We start from the raw sequence: 15,884 nt of genomic DNA, 5'->3' as shown, positions 1-15,884 counted from the left end.
GTGGTACCACATTACTACGTAACCCAAACCAGAAAAAACCCAGGATCTGTTCAACAAGTATGTGAAAAACACGAAAGTATGAGCCTCACGAGGGCAAATCCTAGACCTAACCCAGACCTAAAATGCGTTATCCTCTAAAATATTTATCATGACCAGGTTTAATTGATTGTTTCAGTGTGGTCCCACATTACTACGTGATCCAAACCAGAAAAAACCCTGTATCTGTTCAACAAGTATGTGAAGAATGCGAAAGTATGAGTCTGATGAGTGAAAACCCCAGGCCTAACCTAGACCTAACATGCGTCATCCTCTAAATTCTTGATCGAAACCAGGTTTAATTGACTGTTTCAGTGTGGCACCACATTACTACGTGATCCAAACCAGTAAAAACCCAGGATCCGTTCAACAAGTATGTGAAGAATGCGAAAGTATGAGTCTGATGAGTGAAAATCCTCGGCCTAACCTAGACCTAACATGCGTTATCCTCAAAAATATTGATCGAAACCAGGTTTAATCGACTGTTTCAGTGTGGTACCACATTACTACGTGATGCAATCCAGAAAAAGCCCAGGATCTAGCCATCAAGTATGAGAAACATGCGAAAGTATGAGCCTGATGAGGGCGAATCCCAGACCTATCCCAGACCTAACTTGCGTTATCCTCTAAAATATTGATCGAAATCAGGTTTAATTGACTGCTTTAGCGTGGTACCACATTACTACATGATACAATCCAGAAACAGCCCAGGATCTAGCCATGAAGTATGAGAAATATGCGAAAGTATGAGCCTGATGAGGGCGAATCCCAGACCTATCCCAGACCTAACATGCGTTATCCTCTAAAATATTCATCAAGACCAGGTTTAATTGAATGTTTCAGTGTGGTACCACATTACTACGTGAACCAAACCAGAAAAAACCCTGTATCTGTTCAACAAGTATGTGAAGAATGCGAAAGTATGAGGCTGATGAGTTAAGACCCCAGGCCTAACCTAGACCTAACATGCGTTATCCTCAAAAACATTGATCGAAACCTGGTTTAATCGACTGTTTCTGTGTGGTACCACATTACTATGTGATCCAAACCAGAAAATAACCCAGGATCTGTTCAACGAGTATGTGAAGTGTGCGAAAGTATGAGTCTGAGGAGGGCAAACCCCAGAACTATCCCAGACCTAATATGCGTTATCCTCTAAAATATTTATCAAGACCAGGTTTAATTGAATGTTTCAGTGTGGTACCACATTACTACGTGATCCAAACCAGTAAAAACCCAGGATCCGTTCAACAAGTATGTGAAGAATGCGAAAGTATGAGTCTGATGACTGAAAATCCCCGGCCTAACCTAGACCTAACATGCGTTATCCTAAAAAATATTGTTCGAAACCAGGTTTAATCGACTGTTTCAGTGTGGTACCACACTACTACGTGACCCAAACCGGAAAGAACCCAGGATCTAGCCATCAAGTATGAGAAATATGCGAAAGTATGAGCCTGATGAGGGCGAATCCCAGACCTATCCCAGACCTAACATGCGTTATCCTCTAATATATTTATCAAGACCAGGTTTAATTGAATGTTTCAGTGTGGTACCACATTACTACGTGAACCAAACCAGAAAAAACCCTGTATCTGTTCAACAAGTATGTGAAGAATGCGAAAGTATGAGTCTGATGAATGAAAATCCCAGGGCTAACCTAGACCTAACATGCGTTATCCTCTAAAATATTGATCCAAACCAGGTTTAATGGACTGTTTCAGGGTGGTACCACTTTACTGCGTGATCCAAAGCAGAAAAAACCCTCGATCAGGTCAACATGTATGTTAAAACTGCGAAAGTATGACCCTGATGTGGGCAAATCTCAGGCCTAACCTAGACCTAACATGCGTTGTCCTCTAAAATATTGATGGAAACCAGGTTTAATTGACTGTTTCAGTGTTGCACTTCATTACTACGTGATCCAAACCAGTAAAAAACCAGGATCCGTTCAACAAGTATGTGAAGAATGCGAAAGTATCAGTGTGATGAGTGAAAAACCCCGGCCTAACCTAGACCTAACATGCATTATCCTCAAACATATTGATCGAAACCTGGTTTAATCGTCTGTTTCAGTGTGGTACCACATTACTATGAGATCCAAACCAGAAAATAACCCAGGATCTGTTCAACGAGTATGTGAAGTGTGCGAAAGTATGAGTCTGATGAGGGCAAATCCCAGACCTATCCCAGACATAACATTCGTTATCCTCTAAAATATTAATCAAGACCAGGTTTAATTGATTGTTTCAGTGTGGTCCCACATTACTACGTGATCCAAACCAGAAAAAACCCAGGATCCGTTCAACAAGTATGTGAAGAATGCGAAAGTATGAGTCTGATGAGTGAAAATCCCAGGGCTAACCTAGACCTAACATGCGTTATCCTCTAAAATATTGATCCAAACCAGGTTTAATGGTCTGCTTCAGTGTGGTACCACTATACTACGTGATCCAAAGCAGATAAAACCCTCGATCAGGTCAACATGTATGTTAAAACTGCGAAAGTATGACCCTGATGAGGGCAAGTCCCAGGCCTAACCTAGACCTAACTTGCGTTGTCCTCTAAAATATTGATGGAAACCAGGTTTAATAGACTGTTTCAGTGTTGTACTTCATTACTACGTGATGCAATCCAGAAAAAGCCCAGGATCTAGCCATCAAGTATGAGAAATATGCGAAAGAATGAGCCTGATGAGAGCAAATCCCAGACCTAACCTAGACCTAACATGAATTGTTCTCTAAAATATTGATCAAAACCAGGTTTAATTGACTGCTTCAGTGTGGTACCACATTACTACGTGATCCAATCCAGAAATAGCCCAGGATGCAGCCATGAAGTATGAGAGATATGCGAAAGTATGAGCCTGATGAGAGCAAATCCCAGACCTATCCCAGACCTAACTTGCGTTGTCCTCTAAGATATTGATGGAAACCAGGTTTAATTGACTGTTTCAGTGTTGCACTTCATTACTACGTGATGCAATCCAGAAAAAGCCCAGGATCTAGCCATCAAGTATGAGAGATATGCGAAGGAATGAGCCTGATGAGAGCAAATCCCAGACCTAACCTAGACCTAACATGAATTATTCTCTAAAATATTGATCGAAACCAGGTTTAATTGACTGTTTCAGTGTGGTCCCACATTACTACGTGATCCAATCCAGAAATAGCCCAGGATCTAGCCATGAAGTATGAGAAATATGCGAAAGTATGAGCCTGACGAGGGCAAATCCTAGACCTAACCCAGACCTAACATGCGTTATCCTCTAAAATATTTATCATGACCAGGTTTAATTGATTGTTTCAGTGTGGCCCCACATTACTACGTGATCCAAACCAGAAAGAACCCAGGATCCGTTCAACAAGTATGTGAAGAATGCGAAAGTATGAGTCTGATGAGAGAAAATCCCATGACTAACCTAGACCTAACATTTGTTATCCTCAAAAGTATTGATCGAAACCTGGTTTAATCGACTGTTTCAGTGTGGTACCACATTACTACGTGATGCAATCCAGAAAAAGCCCAGGATCTAGCCATCAAGTATGAGAAATATGCGAAAGAATGAGCCTGATGAGAGCAAATCCCAGACCTAACCTAGTCCTAACATGAATTGTTCTCTAAAATATTGATCAAAACCAGGTTTAATTGACTGCTTCAGTGTGGTACCACATTACTACGTGATCCAATCCAGAAAAAGCCCAGGATCCAGCCATGAAGTATGAGAGATATGCGAAAGTATGAGCCTGATGAGAGCAAATCCCAGACCTATCCCAGACCTAACTTGCGTTGTCCTCTAAGATATAGATGGAAACCAGGTATAATTGACTGTTTCAGTGTTGCACTTCATTACTACGTGATGCAATCCAGAAAAAGCCCAGGATCTAGCCATCAAGTATGAGAGATATGCGAAGGAATGAGCCTGATGAGAGCAAATCCCAGACCTAACCTAGACCTAACATGAATTATTCTCTAAAATATTGATCGAAACCAGGTTTAATTGACTGTTTCAGTGTGGTCGCACATAACTACGTGATCCAATCCAGAAATAGCCCAGGATCTAGCCATGAAGTATGAGAAATATGCGAAAGTATGAGCCTGACGAGGGCAAAGCCTAGACCTAACCCAGACCTAACATGCGTTATCCTCTAAAATATTTATCATGACCAGGTTTAATTGATTGTTTCAGTGTGGTCCCACATTACTACGTGATCCAAACCAGAAAGAACCCAGGATCCGTTCAACAAGTATGTGAAGAATGCGAAAGTATGAGTCTGATGAGAGAAAATCCCAGGACTAACCTAGACCTAACATTTGTTATCCTCAAAAGTATTGATCGAAACCTGGTTTAATCGACTGTTTCAGTGTGGTACCACATTACTACGTAACCCAAACCAGAAAAAACCCAGGATCTGTTCAACAAGTATGTGAAAAACACGAAAGTATGAGCCTGATGGGGGCAAGTCCCAGACCTATCCCAGACCTAACTTGCGTTATCCTCTAAAATATTGATCGAAACCAGGTTTAATTGACTGTTTCAGTGTGGTACCACATTACTACGTGATCCAATCCAGAAATAGCCCAGGATCTAGCCATGAAGGATGAGAAATATGCGAAAGTATGAGCCTCACGAGGGCAAATCCTAGACCTAACCCAGACCTAAAATGCGTTATCCTCTAAAATATTTATCATGACCAGGTTTAATTGATTGTTTCAGTGTGGTCCCACATTACTACGTGATCCAAACCAGAAAAAACCCTGTATCTGTTCAACAAGTATGTGAAGAATGCGAAAGTATGAGTCTGATGAGTGAAAACCCCAGGCCTAACCTAGACCTAACATGCGTCATCCTCTAAATTCTTGATCGAAACCAGGTTTAATTGACTGTTTCAGTGTGGCACCACATTACTACGTGATCCAAACCAGTAAAAACCCAGGATCCGTTCAACAAGTATGTGAAGAATGCGAAAGTATGAGTCTGATGAGTGAAAATCCTCGGCCTAACCTAGACCTAACATGCGTTATCCTCAAAAATATTGATCGAAACCAGGTTTAAACGACTGTTTCAGTGTGGTACCACATTACTACGTGATGCAATCCAGAAAAAGCCCAGGATCTAGCCATCAAGTATGAGAAACATGCGAAAGTATGAGCCTGATGAGGGCGAATCCCAGACCTATCCCAGACCTAACTTGCGTTATCCTCTAAAATATTGATCGAAATCAGGTTTAATTGACTGCTTTAGCGTGGTACCACATTACTACGTGATACAATCCAGAAACAGCCCAGGATCTAGCCATGAAGTATGAGAAATATGCGAAAGTATGAGCCTGATGAGGGCGAATCCCAGACCTATCCCAGACCTAACATGCGTTATCCTCTAAAATATTTATCAAGACCAGGTTTAATTGAATGTTTCAGTGTGGTACCACATTACTACGTGAACCAAACCAGAAAAAACACTGTATCTGTTCAACAAGTATGTGAAGAATGCGAAAGTATGAGTCTGATGAGTTAAGACCCCAAGCCTAACCTAGACCTAACATGCGTTATCCTCAAAAACATTGATCGAAACCTGGTTTAATCGACTGTTTCAGTGTGGTACCACATTACTATGTGATCCAAACCAGAAAATAACCCAGGATCTGTTCAACGAGTATGTGAAGTGTGCGAAAGTATGAGTCTGATGAGGGCAAACCCCAGAACTATCCCAGACCTAACATGCGTTATCCTCTAAAATATTTATCAAGACCAGGTTTAATTGAATGTTTCAGTGTGGTACCACATTACTACGTGATCCAAACCAGTAAAAACCCAGGATCCGTTCAACAAGTATGTGAAGAATGCGAAAGTATGAGTCTGATGAGTGAAAATCCCCGGCCTAACCTAGACCTAACATGCGTTATCCTAAAAAATATTGTTCGAAACCAGGTTTAATCGACTGTTTCAGTGTGGTACCACACTACTACGTGACCCAAACCGGAAAGAACCCAGGATCTAGCCATCAAGTATGAGAAATATACGAAAGTATGAGCCTGATGAGGGCGAATCCCAGACCTATCCCAGACCTAACATGCGTTATCCTCTAATATATTTATCAAGACCAGGTTTAATTGAATGTTTCAGTGTGGTACCACATTACTACGTGAACCAAACCAGAAAAAACCCTGTATCTGTTCAACAAGTATGTGAAGAATGCGAAAGTATGAGTCTGATGAATGAAAATCCCAGGGCTAACCTAGACCTAACATGCGTTATCCTCTAAAATATTGATCCAAACCAGGTTTAATGGACTGTTTCAGTGTGGTACCACTTTACTGCGTGATCCAAAGCAGAAAAAACCCTCGATCAGGTCAACATGTATGTTAAAACTGCGAAAGTATGACCCTGATGTGGGCAAATCTCAGGCCTAACCTAGACCTAACATGCGTTGTCCTCTAAAATATTGATGGAAACCAGGTTTAATTGACTGTTTCAGTGTTGCACTTCATTACTACGTGATCCAAACCAGTAAAAACCCAGGATCCGTTCAACAAGTATGTGAAGAATGCGAAAGTATCAGTGTGATGAGTGAAAAACCCCGGCCTAACCTAGACCTAACATGCGTTATCCTCAAACATATTGATCGAAACCTGGTTTAATCGTCTGTTTCAGTGTGGTACCACATTACTATGAGATCCAAACCAGAAAATAACCCAGGATCTGTTCAACGAGTATGTGAAGTGTGCGAAAGTATGAGTCTGATGAGGGCAAATCCCAGACCTATCCCAGACCTAACATTCGTTATCCTCTAAAATATTAATCAAGACCAGGTTTAATTGAGTGTTTCAGTGTGGTCCCACATTACTACGTGATCCAAACCAGAAAAAACCCAGGATCCGTTCAACAAGTATGTGAAGAATGCGAAAGTATGAGTCTGATGAGTGAAAATCTCAGGGCTAACCTAGACCTAACATGCGTTATCCTCTGAAATATTTATCAAGACCAGGTTTAATTGACTGTTTCAGTGTGGTACCACATTACTACGTGAACCAAACCATAAAAAACCCAGGATCTGTTCAACAAGTATGTGAAGAATGCGAAAGTATGAGTCTGATGAGTGAAAATCCCAGGGCTAACCTAGACCTAACATGCGTTATCCTCTAAAATATTGATCCAAACCAGGTTTAATGGTCTGCTTCAGTGTGGTACCACTATACTACGTGATCCAAAGCAGATAAAACCCTCGATCAGGTCAACATGTATGTTAAAACTGCGAAAGTATGACCCTGATGAGGGCAAATCCCAGGCCTAACCTAGACCTAACATGCGTTGTCCTCTAAAATATTGATGGAAACCAGGTTTAATAGACTGTTTCAGTGTTGTACTTCATTACTACGTGATGCAATCCAGAAAAAGCCCAGGATCTAGCCATCAAGTATGAGAAATATGCGAAAGAATGAGCCTGATGAGAGCAAATCCCAGACCTAACCTAGACCTAACATGAATTGTTCTCTAAAATATTGATCAAAACCAGGTTTAATTGACTGCTTCAGTGTGGTACCACATTACTACGTGATCCAATCCAGAAATAGCCCAGGATCCAGCCATGAAGTATGAGAGATATGCGAAAGTATGAGCCTGATGAGAGCAAATCCCAGACCTATCCCAGACCTAACTTGCGTTGTCCTCTAAGATATTGATGGAAACCAGGTTTAATTGACTGTTTCAGTGTTGCACTTCATTACTACGTGATGCAATCCAGAAAAAGCCCAGGATCTAGCCATCAAGTATGAGAGATATGCGAAGGAATGAGCCTGATGAGAGCAAATCCCAGACCTAACCTAGACCTAACATGAATTATTCTCTAAAATATTGATCGAAACCAGGTTTAATTGACTGTTTCAGTGTGGTCCCACATTACAACGTGATCCAATCCAGAAATAGCCCAGGATCTAGCCATGAAGTATGAGAAATATGCGAAAGTATGAGCCTGACGAGGGCAAATCCTAGACCTAACCCAGACCTAACATGCGTTATCCTCTAAAATATTTATCATGACCAGGTTTAATTGATTGTTTCAGTGTGGTCCCACATTACTACGTGATCCAAACCAGAAAGAACCCAGGATCCGTTCAACAAGTATGTGAAGAATGCGAAAGTATGAGTCTGATGAGAGAAAATCCCAGGACTAACCTAGACCTAACATTTGTTATCCTCAAAAGTATTGATCGAAACCTGGTTTAATCGACTGTTTCAGTGTGGTACCACATTACTACGTGATGCAATCCAGAAAAAGCCCAGGATCTAGCCATCAAGTATGAGAAATATGCGAAAGAATGAGCCTGATGAGAGCAAATCCCAGACCTAACCTAGACCTAACATGAATTGTTCTCTAAAATATTGATCAAAACCAGGTTTAATTGACTGCTTCAGTGTGGTACCACATTACTACGTGATCCAATCCAGAAATAGCCCAGGATCCAGCCATGAAGTATGAGAGATATGCGAAAGTATGAGCCTGATGAGAGCAAATCCCAGACCTATCCCAGACCTAACTTGCGTTGTCCTCTAAGATATAGATGGAAACCAGGTTTAATTGACTGTTTCAGTGTTGCACTTCATTACTACGTGATGCAATCCAGAAAAAGCCCAGGATCTAGCCATCAAGTATGAGAGATATGCGAAGGAATGAGCCTGATGAGAGCAAATCCCAGACCTAACCTAGACCTAACATGAATTATTCTCTAAAATATTGATCGAAACCAGGTTTAATTGACTGTTTCAGTGTGGTCCCACATAACTACGTGATCCAATCCAGAAATAGCCCAGGATCTAGCCATGAAGTATGAGAAATATGCGAAAGTATGAGCCTGATGAGGGCAAATCCTAGACCTAACCCAGACCTAACATGCGTTATCCTCTAAAATATTTATCATGACCAGGTTTAATTGATTGTTTCAGTGTGGTCCCACATTACTACGTGATCCAAACCAGAAAGAACCCAGGATCCGTTCAACAAGTATGTGAAGAATGCGAAAGTATGAGTCTGATGAGTGAAAATCCCACGGCTAACCTAGACCTAACATGCGTTATCCTTTTAAATATTGATCCAAACCAGGCTTAATGGACTGTTTCAGTGTGGTACCACTTTACTACGTGATCCAAAGCTGAAAAAACCCTCGATCAGGTCAACATGTATGTTAAAACTGCGAAAGTATGACCCTGATGAGGGCACATCCCAGGCCTAACCTAGACCTAACATGCGTTGTCCTCAAAAATATTGATCGAAACCTGGTTTAATTGACTGTTTCAGTGTGGTCCCACATTACTACGTGACCCAAACCGGAAAAAACCCAGGATCTGTTCAACAAGTATGTGAAAAACGCGAAAGTATGAGCCTGATGAGAGCAAATCCCAGACCTATCCCAGACCTAACTTGCCTTATCCTCTAAAATATTGAACGAAACCAGGTTTAATTGACTGTTTCAGCGTGGTACCACATTACTACGTGATACAATCCAGAAACAGCCCAGGATCTAGCCATGAAGTATGAGAAATATGCGAAAGTATGAGTCTGATGAGGGCAAATCCTAGACCTAACCCAAACCTAACATGCGTTAACCCCTAAAATATTTATCAAGACCAGGTTTAATTGAATGTTTCAGTGTGGTACCACATTACTACGTGAACCAAACCATAAAAAACCCAGGATCTGTTCAACAAGTATGTGAAGAATGCGAAGGTATGAGTCTGATGAGTGAAAACCCCAGGCCTAACCTAGAGCTAACATGCGTTATCCTCAAAAACATTGATCGAAACCTGGTTTAATCGACAGTTTCAGTGTGGTACCACATTACTATGTGATCCAAACCAGAAAATAACTCAGGATCTGTTCAACGAGTATGTGAAGTGTGCGAAAGTATGATTCTGATGAGGGCAAATCCCAGACCTATCCCAGACCTAACATGCGTTATCCTCAAAAACATTGATCGAAACCTGGTTTAATCGACAGTTTCAGTGTGGTACCACATTACTATGTGATCCAAACCAGAAAATAACTCAGGATCTGTTCAACGAGTATGTGAAGTGTGCGAAAGTATGATTCTGATGAGGGCAAATCCCAGACCTATCCCAGACCTAACATGCGTTATCCTCTAAAATATTTATCAAGACCAGGTTTAATTGAATGTTTCAGTGTGGTACCACATTACTACGTGATCCAAACCAGTAAAAACCCAGGATCCGTTCAACAAGTATGTGAAGAATGCGAAAGTATGAGTCTGATGAGTGAAAATCCCACGGCTAACCTAGACCTAACATGCGTTATCCTTTTAAATATTGATCCAAACCAGGCTTAATGGACTGTTTCAGTGTGGTACCACTTTACTACGTGATCCAAAGCTGAAAAAACCCTCGATCAGGTCAACATGTATGTTAAAACTGCGAAAGTATGACCCTGATGAGGGCAAATCCCAGGCCTAACCTAGACCTAACATGCGTTGTTCTCTAAAATATTGATCGAAACCTGGTTTAATCGACAGTTTCAGTGTGGTACCACATTACTATGTGATCCAAACCAGAAAATAACTCAGGATCTGTTCAACGAGTTTGTGAAGTGTGCGAAAGTATGATTCTGATGAGGGCAAATCCCAGACCTATCCCAGACCTAACATGCGTTATCCTCTAAAATATTTATCAAGACCAGGTTTAATTGAATGTTTCAGTGTGGTACCACATTACTACGTGATCCAAACCAGTAAAAACCCAGGATCCGTTCAACAAGTATGTGAAGAATGCGAAAGTATGAGTCTGATGAATGAAAATCCCGGGGCTAACCTAGACGTAACATGCGTTATCCTCTAAAATATTGATCCAAACCAGGTTTAATGGACTGTTTCAGTGTGGTACCACTTTACTGCGTGATCCAAAGCAGAAAAAACCCTCGATCAGGTCAACATGTATGTTAAAACTGCGAAAGTATGACCCTGATGTGGGCAAATCTCAGGCCTAACCTAGACCTAACATGCGTTGTCCTCTAAAATATTGATGGAAACCCGGTTTAATTGACTGTTTCAGTGTTGCACTTCATTACTACGTGATCCAAACCAGTAAAAACCCAGGATCCGTTCAACAAGTATGTGAAGAATGCGAAAGTATCAGTGTGATGAGTGAAAAACCCCGGCCTAACCTAGACCTAACATGCGTTATCCTCAATCATACTGATCGAAACCTGGTTTAATCGTCTGTTTCAGTGTGGTACCACATTACTATGAGATCCAAACCAGAAAATAACCCAGGATCTGTTCAACGAGTATGTGAAGTGTGCGAAAGTATGAGTCTGATGAGGGCAAATCCCAGACCTAACCCAGACCTAAAATGCGTTATCATCTAAAATATTTATCATGACCAGGTTTAATTGATTGTTTCAGTGTGGTCCCACATTACTACGTGATCCAAACCAGAAAAAACCCAGGATCCGTTCAACAAGTATGTGAAGAATGCGAAAGTATGAGTCTGATGAGGGCAAATCCGAGACCTATCCCAGACCTAACATGCGTTATCCTCTAAAATATTGATCCAAACCAGGATTAGTGTACTGTTTCAGTGTGGTACCACATTACTACGTGAACCAAACCATAAAAAACCCAGGATCTGTTCAACAAGTATGTGAAGAATGCGAAAGTATGAGTCTGATGAGTGAAAATCCCAGGGCTAACCTAGACCTAACATGCGTTATCCTCAAAAATATTGATCGAAACCTGGTTTAATTGACTGTTTCAGTGTGGTACCACATTACTACGTGATCCAAACCAGGAAAAACCAAGGATCCGTTCAACAAGTATGTGAAGAATGCGAAAGTATGAGTCTGATGAGTGAAAACCCCAGGCCTAACCTAGACCTAACATGCGTTATCCTCAAAAACATTGATCGAAACCTGGTTTAATCGACTGTTTCAGTGTGGTACCACATTACTATGTGATCCAAACCAGAAAATAACTCAGGATCTGTTCAACGAGTATGTGAAGTGTGCGAAAGTATGATTCTGATGAGGGCAAATCCCAGACCTATCCCAGACCTAACATGCGTTATCCTCTAAAATATTTATCAAGACCAGGTTTAATTGAATGTTTCAGTGTGGTACCACATTACTACGTGATCCAAACCAGTAAAAACCCAGGATCCGTTCAACAAGTATGTGAAGAATGCGAAAGTATGAGTCTGATGAATGAAAATCCCAGGGTTAACCTAGACGTAACATGCGTTATCCTCTAAAATATTGATCCTAACCAGGTTTAATGGACTGTTTCAGTGTGGTACCACTTTACTGCGTGATCCAAAGCAGAAAAAACCCTCGATCAGGTCAACATGTATGTTAAAACTGCGAAAGTATGACCCTGATGTGGGCAAATCTCAGGCCTAACCTAGACCTAACATGCGTTGTCCTCTAAAATATTGATGGAAACCCGGTTTAATTGACTGTTTCAGTGTTGCACTTCATTACTACGTGATCCAAACCAGTAAAAACCCAGGATCCGTTCAACAAGTATGTGAAGAATGCGAAAGTATCAGTGTGATGAGTGAAAAACCCCGGCCTAACCTAGACCTAACATGCGTTATCCTCAATCATACTGATCGAAACCTGGTTTAATCGTCTGTTTCAGTGTGGTACCACATTACTATGAGATCCAAACCAGAAAATAACCCAGGATCTGTTCAACGAGTATGTGAAGTGTGCGAAAGTATGAGTCTGATGAGGGCAAATCCCAGACCTAACCCAGACCTAAAATGCGTTATCATCTAAAATATTTATCATGACCAGGTTTAATTGATTGTTTCAGTGTGGTCCCACATTACTACGTGATCCAAACCAGAAAAAACCCAGGATCCGTTCAACAAGTATGTGAAGAATGCGAAAGTATGAGTCTGATGAGGGCAAATCCGAGACCTATCCCAGACCTAACATGCGTTATCCTCTAAAATATTGATCCAAACCAGGATTAGTGTACTGTTTCAGTGTGGTACCACATTACTACGTGAACCAAACCATAAAAAACCCAGGATCTGTTCAATAAGTATGTGAAGAATGCGAAAGTATGAGTCTGATGAGTGAAAATCCCAGGGCTAACCTAGACCTAACATGCGTTATCCTCAAAAATATTGATCGAAACCTGGTTTAATTGACTGTTTCAGTGTGGTACCACATTACTACGTGATCCAAACCAGGAAAAACCAAGGATCCGTTCAACAAGTATGTGAAGAATGCGAAAGTATGAGTCTGATGAGTGAAAACCCCAGGCCTAACCTAGACCTAACATGCGTTATCCTCAAAAACATTGATCGAAACCTGGTTTAATCGACTGTTTCAGTGTGGTACCACATTACTATGTGATCCAAACCAGAAAATAACTCAGGATCTGTTCAACGAGTATGTGAAGTGTGCGAAAGTATAATTCTGATGAGGGCAAATCCCAGACCTATCCCAGACCTAACATGCGTTATCCTCTAAAATATTTATCAAGACCAGGTTTAATTGATTGTTTCAGTGTGGTCCCACATTACTACGTGATCCAAACCAGAAAAAACCCAGGATCCGTTCAACAAGTATGTGAAGAATGCGAAAGTATGAGTCTGATGAGGGCAAATCCGAGACCTATCCCAGACCTAACATGCGTTATCCTCTAAAATATTGATCCAAACCAGGATTAGTGTACTGTTTCAGTGTGGTACCACATTACAACGTGAACCAAACCATAAAAAACCCAGGATCTGTTCAACAAGTATGTGAAGAATGCGAAAGTATGAGTCTGATGAGTGAAAATCCCAGGGCTAACCTAGACCTAACATGCGTTATCCTCAAAAATATTGATCGAAACCTGGTTTAATTGACTGTTTCAGTGTGGTACCACATTACTACGTGATCCAAACCAGGAAAAACCAAGGATCCGTTCAACAAGTATGTGAAGAATGCGAAAGTATGAGTCTGATGAGTGAAAACCCCAGGCCTAACCTAGACCTAACATGCGTTATCCTCAAAAACATTGATCGAAACCTGGTTTAATCGACTGTTTCAGTGTGGTACCACATTACTATGTGATCCAAACCAGAAAATAACTCAGGATCTGTTCAACGAGTATGTGAAGTGTGCGAAAGTATGATTCTGATGAGGGCAAACCCCAGAACTATCCCAGACCTAACATGCGTCATCCTCTAAAATATTTATCAAGACCAGGTTTAATTGAATGTTTCAGTGTGGTACCACATTACTACGTGATCCAAACCAGTAAAAACCCAGGATCCGTTCAACAAGTATGTGAAGAATGCGAAAGTATGAGTCTGATGAGTGAAAATCTCAGGGCTAACCTAGACCTAACATGCGTTATCCTCTGAAATATTTATCAAGACCAGGTTTAATTGACTGTTTCAGTGTGGTACCACATTACTACGTGAACCAAACCATAAAAAACCCAGGATCTGTTCAACAAGTATGTGAAGAATGCGAAAGTATGAGTCTGATGAGTGAAAATCCCAGGGCTAACCTAGACCTAACATGCGTTATCCTCTAAAATATTGATCCAAACCAGGTTTAATGGTCTGCTTCAGTGTGGTACCACTATACTACGTGATCCAAAGCAGATAAAACCCTCGATCAGGTCAACATGTATGTTAAAACTGCGAAAGTATGACCCTGATGAGGGCAAATCCCAGGCCTAACCTAGACCTAACATGCGTTGTCCTCTAAAATATTGATGGAAACCAGGTTTAATAGACTGTTTCAGTGTTGTACTTCATTACTACGTGATGCAATCCAGAAAAAGCCCAGGATCTAGCCATCAAGTATGAGAAATATGCGAAAGAATGAGCCTGATGAGAGCAAATCCCAGACCTAACCTAGACCTAACATGAATTGTTCTCTAAAATATTGATCAAAACCAGGTTTAATTGACTGCTTCAGTGTGGTACCACATTACTACGTGATCCAATCCAGAAATAGCCCAGGATCCAGCCATGAAGTATGAGAGATATGCGAAAGTATGAGCCTGATGAGAGCAAATCCCAGACCTATCCCAGACCTAACTTGCGTTGTCCTCTAAGATATTGATGGAAACCAGGTTTAATTGACTGTTTCAGTGTTGCACTTCATTACTACGTGATGCAATCCAGAAAAAGCCCAGGATCTAGCCATCAAGTATGAGAGATATGCGAAGGAATGAGCCTGATGAGAGCAAATCCCAGACCTAACCTAGACCTAACATGAATTATTCTCTAAAATATTGATCGAAACCAGGTTTAATTGACTGTTTCAGTGTGGTCCCACATTACAACGTGATCCAATCCAGAAATAGCCCAGGATCTAGCCATGAAGTATGAGAAATATGCGAAAGTATGAGCCTGACGAGGGCAAATCCTAGACCTAACCCAGACCTAACATGCGTTATCCTCTAAAATATTTATCATGACCAGGTTTAATTGATTGTTTCAGTGTGGTCCCACATTACTACGTGATCCAAACCAGAAAGAACCCAGGATCCGTTCAACAAGTATGTGAAGAATGCGAAAGTATGAGTCTGATGAGAGAAAATCCCAGGACTAACCTAGACCTAACATTTGTTATCCTCAAAAGTATTGATCGAAACCTGGTTTAATCGACTGTTTCAGTGTGGTACCACATTACTACGTGATGCAATCCAGAAAAAGCCCAGGATCTAGCCATCAAGTATGAGAAATATGCGAAAGAATGAGCCTGATGAGAGCAAATCCCAGACCTAACCTAGACCTAACATGAATTGTTCTCTAAAATATTGATCAAAACCAGGTTTAATTGACTGCTTCAGTGTGGTACCACATTACTACGTGATCCAATCCAG

This window comes from Colletes latitarsis, unplaced genomic scaffold, assembly GCF_051014445.1.
Source record: "Colletes latitarsis isolate SP2378_abdomen unplaced genomic scaffold, iyColLati1 scaffold0007, whole genome shotgun sequence".
NCBI lineage: Eukaryota > Metazoa > Arthropoda > Insecta > Hymenoptera > Colletidae > Colletes > Colletes latitarsis.
This window is presented reverse-complemented; position numbering follows the sequence as displayed.